The sequence below is a fragment of the Propithecus coquereli genome, unplaced genomic scaffold (genome assembly GCF_000956105.1).
Source record: "Propithecus coquereli isolate 6110/MARCELLA unplaced genomic scaffold, Pcoq_1.0 Scaffold105, whole genome shotgun sequence".
Lineage (NCBI taxonomy): Eukaryota > Metazoa > Chordata > Mammalia > Primates > Indriidae > Propithecus > Propithecus coquereli.
Window position 1 is genome coordinate 4,249,978 of NW_012134414.1, and position 8,777 is coordinate 4,258,754.

At 38.9% G+C, this 8,777-nt stretch overlaps 2 pseudogenes across 1 annotated transcript in view; both read left to right on the forward strand.

The window, feature by feature from the left end:
* The window catches only part of LOC105811740, a 4,488-nt pseudogene extending 3,016 nt beyond the window's left edge, over positions 1-1,472 (forward strand). Inside the window, exon 2 of the transcript XR_001137561.1 lies at positions 496-1,472. The product of XR_001137561.1 is annotated as a peptidyl-prolyl cis-trans isomerase-like 1 pseudogene (transcript). The remainder of the gene's footprint in view (positions 1-495) is intronic.
* On the forward strand, positions 52-572 carry LOC105811748 (annotated as a pseudogene).
* Positions 1,473-8,777: the final 7,305 nt, after the last annotated feature.

Below are 8,777 nucleotides of genomic sequence, written 5' to 3' on the forward strand. Positions count from 1 at the left end.
GCAATTCCCCCAGACTCCTGGCAGCCTCGCAATGTTTACTTGGAGACCAGCATGGGAATCATTGTGCTGGAGCTGTATTGGAAGCATGCGCCGAAGACCTGTAAGAACTTTGCTGAGTTGGCTCGTCAAGGTTACTACAATGGCACCAAATTCCACAGAATCATCAAAGACTTCATGATCCAAGGAGGTGACCCCACAGGGACAGGTCGAGGTGGTGTATCTATCTATGGCAAACAGTTTGAAGATGAACTTCATCCAGACTTAAAATTCACAGGGGCTGGAATTCTCGCAATGGCCAATGCAGGGCCAGACACCAACGGCAGCCAGTTCTTTGTGACCCTCACCCCAACACAGTGGCTCGATGGCAAACATACCATTTTTGGCCGAGTGTGCCAGGGTATAGGAATGGTGAATCAAGTGGGAATGGTGGAAACAAACTCCCAGGACCGCCCTGTGGACGATGTGAAGATCATTAAGGCATACCCTTCTGGATAGACTTGCTGCTGCCTTCTGAGATGGCCCCAGTGAACCAGCTTCCAGATGACCTAAAATGACATGTCACACTAAAGTTCATTTTGGCCTTGCAAATCATAGAACTAAGGAAGCCTAGGGTATTGGGTGAGTTAGAGATGGAAGTATATTTTAATAAGATTCTTCTTTTCTCTTCCCCCAGCACCTAGGTTGACAGAGCATTTGCAGAAATGCCCATACATGTTTATCCACAGGTTACTGTTCTCTGCAAATGACCCATAATGCACCTCCTTGTGTGTGTCTGCTGTGAGATACTTGGAACAAAATGAAGCAGACTCTGTCATTTCACAGTGCCTACCCAAACTTCTTGAGGAGATTTATATTCTGGCCTACACTGCAATCTTTGGTGGCTGACAGCCACAGAATTCAAAACCAGATAAGTGTCTCTCAGCCCTTTTAACTCTGTGCACACCCTATTTCAGTCTCCTGCTTTTGTTCTTCTAGGGAACGTATGCATCTCTATATATATTTTCCCACTCAAAACCAGAACATCGACACTGCTGTTTCTGACACTTAGACATCCCACGCAAAGCCACATTGAATTTTTGCCAAGTGAAAAACACATCCAACAATCAGTCTCTGAGAAGGTGTCAAGTGGGGAATGATAATGTGTAATGATCGAGAAATGAATTTATTAAAAGGAAGCAGAAGCCTTGACCATTTTTCCCAGGGAGGAGAAGAAATACATGATGAGTGCAAGGACAGACTATGAATTCTCCCTAAAAAGCAGTATTCTCATAAAGGAGAAGCACCACTTAGGTTTTTTTAACCTAAGACTTTAGAGAAATTAGATAAGAGATTTTTATACATTAAGGTTTGTTACTTTTTTTAAATCTTTTTGGATTTTCAGGAGAGGAGTAGGGGTAAGAGGAAGGAAGTTAATACCTACGTAATATATAGAAACTTCTGAAATAAAATGCCATTGATGGTTGAAAAAAAAAGAAAAAGGAAATTGTGACAGAAATAAGGAAACTAAGGAGACCCAACAACCAAATTCCATTTGGGATCTTGCATCGAATCTTGGAACAGAGGGAAAAAAAGGTATTAGCAAAAAACTAGTAAAATCCAAACATGCATAGTTTAGTTAATAGTATTATACCAATGTCAATTCTTAGTTTTGATCATTGTGCTATGGTTATGCAAGATGTTAACTTTGAGGGAAGCTGGGTGAAAGCTATATAGGAACCCTCTACTATTTTTGTAACTTTCTGTAATCCTAAAATAATTTCAAAATAAAAGGTTAAGGAAAAGAAATGGAGTTGGTGGTTCAGATAGAGTATAATGACACAGGAACGTTATCAGAGACCTAAGTTTTTTTCCATTTTTCCATTCTGCCATTCTGCCTTGCTCCCTTTTTGTTTCTAGGCTCATCTGCATACTGGGTACTCTCCACTGACCTCAGATCTACGTCTCTCTACCCTGTTCTGTCCATTCACAGGCAGCTCTCTAAGGATTGAGTCAACTGGGCTTCCTGGTCTTATGGCTTCTGTTAAGACAATGCCAACAGGAGGACAAAGTGCCAGAAGAGTGGGAGGTTAGGGAAATTAGTCCCCTTGCCCTTTCCATTTTAAGCTGAAGTTTATAAAAGCCTAAGGTCCTCTCTCTAACATCCTGGTGACAGTTCTTGTGGGGCAGCCCTATCCTAAAGCTATAGTTGCAGCTCTCTACAAGTTCTGGTAATGATTCTCTCTTCTTGTATGTTCAAGCCCTGGGGTGCTAGCTGTTCCTGCAGTTGCCTTTGACCCTGCTCACACTTTACTCAACACTCAATTATCACATTTTCACATGTCATTTCATTCTTGCCTAAACTGACTGTTAAATGTCCACACAGTAACAAAATAGTCCATGTAGTTCCAAGCATTACATCTTCTCTCATGTAATTAGAGAGGCAAGAGTGGATAGTGTCTATTGGGCATGAAAAAAAGTGCCTCCTATATAGAATTCAATGCTAGCTGTGCTTCATGTATGTCTGGCATGCAATGAGTATTCATAGTCACCATCTCATTAATGGAAAGTTAATCCTGTTGCTCAGGAAAAATACTTTTACTCATTTTCTCTCACTTTACTTATCTTTTACTCACTTTCTCTCCAATCCTACAGCCATTGTCAGCTTTGCCTCCAAATCTGTCTAGAACAGATGATCAGTTCTCACACTCTGCACCATCATAGTCCTGGTTCACCATCTCTCCTTTGAATAAATGCATTTGTCTTCCGTCACTTCCTTCTGTCTCTCTCTCTCTCTCTCTCTCTCTCTCTCTCACACACACACACACACACACACACACACACACACACACACAGTGTTATCTTCATAATAGCTAGAGAAACCTTTTAAAATATAATTCAGAGCACATGGCTCTTCTGCTCAAATCTCTCACAATTCACTCAGAGTAAAAGCCAATCTGTCTTGACAATGGCCATAATAAGGCCCTACAAGATCTGCCTTCTTCCACTCCTTACCTCCATCACCTCTCTGCTATTGTTACATTGTTACCAAACAAGCAATGGGCTCACTGCCTGATGTGTGTCAAAGCCAATACTAGGGTATCAGCTTTGAGAAAAGAAAGGCTTTATTGTGAATTGACTGGCAAGGAGACAGGAGGCAATGCTCAAATCTGTCTCCCCAAGCTGGGAGCTGGGGCAGGTTTTATAGGCAGAGAGTAATGAGCCATGATCTGACCGAATCATGCTTGGGGTCAAGCCAGGGCCCAATCTGATTGTATCGTGGATCATGCCATGAGGTGCTTGCTTCTTAATTCTGTCCTTGCTCCTCTGTCTGAGCACTTAGGTTTCACCCTTGGTTCATCTGGACCTGCTCAGGTCCCACAACTTGCAATCTGGGGGTCCATGGTAAATGAAAAAAACTCACCATTTTATTACACAAAGTTGAACCAGATAGGGCCGGTTCTGCAGTTAAACTATTATTTTCTTCTTTATACACTGTCCAGCTACACTAGGCTCCTCACTGTTGCTGAAACATACCAAGTATGTTCCCACTTCAGGGGCTTTCCTATTTCCTCTTTCCGGAACCTTGTTCTACCAGATACCCTCCTGATCTGCTCCCTCACTTCCTTTGGATCTTTCCTCAAATATAACTTTTCCTGACCACTCTAAATATAATACAATAAAACTCCCTCCCATCATACCACCACCAGAACTCCTTACTCTGATTTTTTACTTTTTTGCAAAGAACTTAACCATTATTTATGTATATGTGTTTTATGTACATGTGCATGCATATACATGTACATATATACATATATATATCTACACACATATTTTCTAGTTCTCTCATTAGAATATATTATCCTTAATGCCATAGGTTTTTTTTTCAGTATTATCTCCATAGTGCCTAGAATGGTGCCTGGTGCCTAAGTGTTTCTCGATAAATATTTGTGAAATAAAGGAATGTGTATTAATTGAATGTCAATCTGTACAGATACTTTTTAGAGCTTATTTCATCCTGAGGATTTGGGGAGACATCTTCACGTGGAAGAAATAGAGAGAATTTGAACAAAATAACTTCAATGCCTCCTGAAGAAGCTGTCCAGAAAAGAGAAAGGTATCGTTCATCAAATGTTGTTTCCACATTCCTCTCACAGAGTCAGTTTGAAAGGAGACTCCCTTGGATAGCCAGAGACAAGTTTTATGGATACAGTAAATAAATTTTTATTGCTAAGTCAGCCAAAATGTGAGCAGGAATGCTTAACGATACTCTAGATGTACCTGGAGGCAACTTTCTCCCCACCCCACACATTGCTGACTGTCAGCTACAGCTCTTCACACTTGACTGAGGAGCTATTAAAACAATTACCAGGTCATTAACAAAGGGCTTCTAAGATAGTCTTTGAAACCACACTAGGAAGAAAATTTGCTTTCATAGGCATATTAGCCCACAGTGTGTCCTGGATTTGAACAGTTTCCAGCTGTCTCCTGGCTCCGTATCTGCTTATTCCTCTGGTTCCTGAGGACACTCCAAAAGGCAGGTAGAAAGTGTATTTCAAATTTCATTAAAATTCTATCTGTCTAGGCCTAAACTAATGGAAAACTACTTTTAGAATGTCTTTGTTCTAAGTATTCACATTCTGACTGTTGAGAGGGATAAGAGGGAAATGATACATTGGAAAAAGAAAAGTACAGTTCCTCCCTTGTACTCTTGGGGACCCACGGACAAGGTTCAATAAAAATTTCTGCCCCATCTTTTAAAATCTTTTATAGCATCTGAATCTTGGACAGTTTCCAGGTTGGTGTACTCCTGTCAAAGCTGGGGCCTTCTCCCTTCTCCCTTCTAATATCCTGATGTTCACCATCCTCATGCAGCCTATGGCTGTCCTAAAACTTCCAAGGAGACAGCTCACCCTCCTCTCTCCTCCCACAGGGCCGCAGTTGCTTCCAAGTTACTTTCTCTCACCTAGAAACAAATGTTCTGTCCCTTCTCTGCTAGCTAGCACGTACAGAGAAGAACATACACTCATACCCTAGTCAAAGTAGTTTACACAGATTATGAGTTACTATGAGGCCTAACTAATAGCATATATATTTGCATTTTAAAGAAGAGTCCAATAAAAATGAATTAAATGTTATGTAACCTTCTATCTTTGAGGAAAACAGTACTATTTTGTTTTAATTTGTCTTTCACTCTGACAGAAATCCGATACACAATGATTCAGAGATCAGTTAGGACTGTTTTAATTCTCTATTTATGATTAAATGAAAGCTAACTGATAGGCATTATTATCAAATGTGCTTTTCCCTGCCTTTCCTCCCCTGCCCGCCTAAAGTGGAATTCTTGATATAAGAACCTAATCTATGGAGATACAAGGATGAATACGCACGCCAAAGGGATTGACTATGAGGTACCCGAGACCTGACAGGAAGAGAGGAAAAGAGGACATTCTGAGCCCATTAACACTTTCCACAGGGCATTCTGTCACAACTTTATTACTCATTTGGGACTCTGAGGAGGAGTGTCTTCTGACTCATTTATGGAAACATGAATAAAAGGCCAATGTGATTTCTAAACAAAGAAATTTTTTAAAGAGAGGAGTGTACAGATATCACATATTCTCCCTTATTATAGAGGCCCAGACTATCTCAGTAGGGAGATAGAAATTTTGCAGAATCTCACTTCATTAAAAGGCAATAGTCAAAATCTGTTGCTGACTTGAAGGCTCAGGCCCCATTTGGGTATTTTCCGTAGACTCTTGCTAAACAGGTAACAAGTACATGTTTGATTAGGAAAGTCTTTTCTTTTCTTTGTGTTAATTTTACTACCAGCACATCCCTTCCCATAGAAAAGTAATTGAGTAAAAATCAAATCTTGATATTCTACTCACAGGGTCTTGCTGCAGTCTCAACTCTTGTGAGAAGTAATATTACCTCCATTTCATTTCATCCATTTCTTAGACTACCTAAGAGATCTATTTCAGTAATTTCAAAAATACAGGCTGTTTAAAAGCAAATGATTACCAATGCCAAAATAACTGTTTATTCTTAATTTTGATAATTGTTTGCAAAAATTGAACAATGAAAAATATGTCATTTTTCACATGAGAATGTTGCAAAATTTAAGACTCCGGTAGCTTATTTCCAGGACATAAACACAAGAATGACATCCTAAAGTCTTTCTGGTAACTATATTTCTTTATTATTCAAAACAGATAACTATTTAACATACGTTAATTTTTTCTCATGTGATAAAATAAGCTGTATTAATTACTTGTTGCTGTATAAAAATTACCTCATAATCTAATGACTTAAAATGACAATAACATTTTTTCCTCTCAGTTTCTAAGGATGAAGAATTTGGAAGCAGATTAGATGAGTGTTTCCGGCTGAGGTTGCAGTCAAGATGTTGGCTGGGGCAATAATCATCTGAAGTCTTAACTAGGGGTGGGAGATCTAATTCCAAGATGACTCCCTCACCTAGCTGGCAAGTGGATGCCGATCGTTTGCAGGAAGCCTCAGTTCTTCAATATGTGTACATCTCTATTGGGCTGCTTGAGTATCATACCACTTACATGGTTGCTACCTTTACTCTGAACAAACTACCCAATACAGAGCAAGGCAAAAGTGACAATGTATTTTTGTGAACTGAATGTTTTGTGTCCCCCAAAATTCATATGTTGAAATCCTAGCCCCCGGTCTGAGTGTTTTAGGAGGTGTGGCCTTTGGGAGATTCATGAGAGTGGAACCATCATGAATGAGATTATAAAAGGGACCCCAGAGAGCACTCCAGCTCTTTTTTGCCATGCAAGGACACAATGGGAAGAAAGCCATCTGCAAACCAGGAAGTGAGTCTCTTAACATATGCAAGTGTTATAGCTTCAGTCTCTTCATCTGAAAACATTTGACAAAATTTCAGCAAGGGACTGGTGAAATTAAAATAGTTTCTAAATGGCTATCATAAGCCCTTTTAAAAATTATCTACAAATGAGTTCTACGTTATTTTAGTATCTTTTCATAGGGCAGAGGGCAGTGAAAATGTTGTGCATATAATTAGCAATCCTGATTATTTCATTCTAGCATACGTGTATCTTCCTAATTTCATCCTTTCAAAATAAATAATAAAAATGAATAGTGTCTTTAAAATCTTAAATGTGATCACACTTCTAAAATCAAAAGAACATCTTCTTCCACTTACTCATTCCCTTCCCAGAAGATCAATGGGCTTCTCTACTGGAAGAGGGGAAATGATTTTTAAAACCAATTCTCCGCTTCATCATCTCCTCCTCAAGTCCTTTTATTCTTGGAATTGATAGAAAGGTAAAAGTTCTAATTAGAATTCATTGGTCCAAATAAGACTTTGGCTTGAGATCTTTGAAAATTTTCAGAGAAATAAAAAGTTCTCAAGATACTGAAAGCCAACCTTTTTCCTTTGAAAATTAAGCATAATTACTTTACTTGGAGGATTATTTCAAAATTCAATAGATTCACTTCCAGTACAATTGTCTTGGTGCTAAACTTAGTTTGCTTTTTTTTCTTCTTTCATACTGGGCTTACAGTAGCGCTCTTTTATTTTGTGAAGCACCCTGCAGGGAATGGAAATGCTTTGCAAGTTAAACACTATTTGAACAAATTCAATATGGAAATGAAGAAATCATATTTAACCTCAGTCATTTTCTTTTGTGCCAATGGTGATGGTCAATTTCAGTATGAATATTCATATTTACTCTGAATTTGGTAGTAAGAAATCCCTAACATTGCAAGGATTTTTTGTGTACATGGATTAGTAGTGTTCTACTGCTCTATTTCATGTTACAATGGATATTTTTTCTATTCTTCCCTGTGTTTGGTCAGCATTCTGAGATAGTTGTCTAATAACTAGACTCTACTCTGCTATAGTGGGTTCTTTTGGTCTCTCCTCATAAATCACTCTCCCCTAGAGAACTCTTGTTTCTCTTCTGAACTCATTCCAAATTGGCTTCTTTCTTTCTTTTTAATTTTTTTACATTTTAAATAATGAGTTGGACAGCCTTAAATGTATTTCAGAGCTTCATTGAAAAGGAATCTTATATATTTTTGGCTGTTCTCCTGATATATGTGTGTGTGTGTGTGTGTGTGTGTGTGTGTGTGTGTGTGTGTGTGTGTGTCTCCAAAGGAGAAGCAGTATATAATATAATAGAAAGAGCACAGGAATACAAATGAGGAGGCCTGGTTCCAGGCCTAGCTGTTACACTGGCTTGCTTTGTATAGTTGAGAAAATTGCCTAATTGCTCTGGTCTCCCTTGTCTTCTTTTATTTATTCATTCATTCAAGACGTATATATTAGGTTTGGGGATGCAGTCATGTATAAGGCAGGCTAAGTTTTTGCCTCCTTATTACTTAAATTCTAGGGTTGACAAATTATAAACAAGTAAGCAAAATATTTAGAATCTTTCAATTTGATAGTTGCTTTTAATGAGTGTCATAGTCCATCACATGTTGATATAAGGGAATATTTGAGACAGGTAAAATTCATAAAGAAAAGAGGTTTATTTAGCCCACAGTTCTGTAGGTTGTATGAGAAGCATGACACCAACATCTGTTTGGTTTCTGGTGAGGACTTTTGTGCTGTGTCAAAACATGGTGGAGGGCTGGGAGCGGTGGCTCACACCTGTAATCCTAGCACGCTGGGAGGCCAAGGAGGGCGAATCATTTGAGCTCAGAAGTTTGAGACCATCCTGAGTAAGATCGAGGCTCTGTCTCTACTAAAAAACTAGAAAGAAATTAGCTGGACAACTAAAAATATATAGAAAAAATTAGCC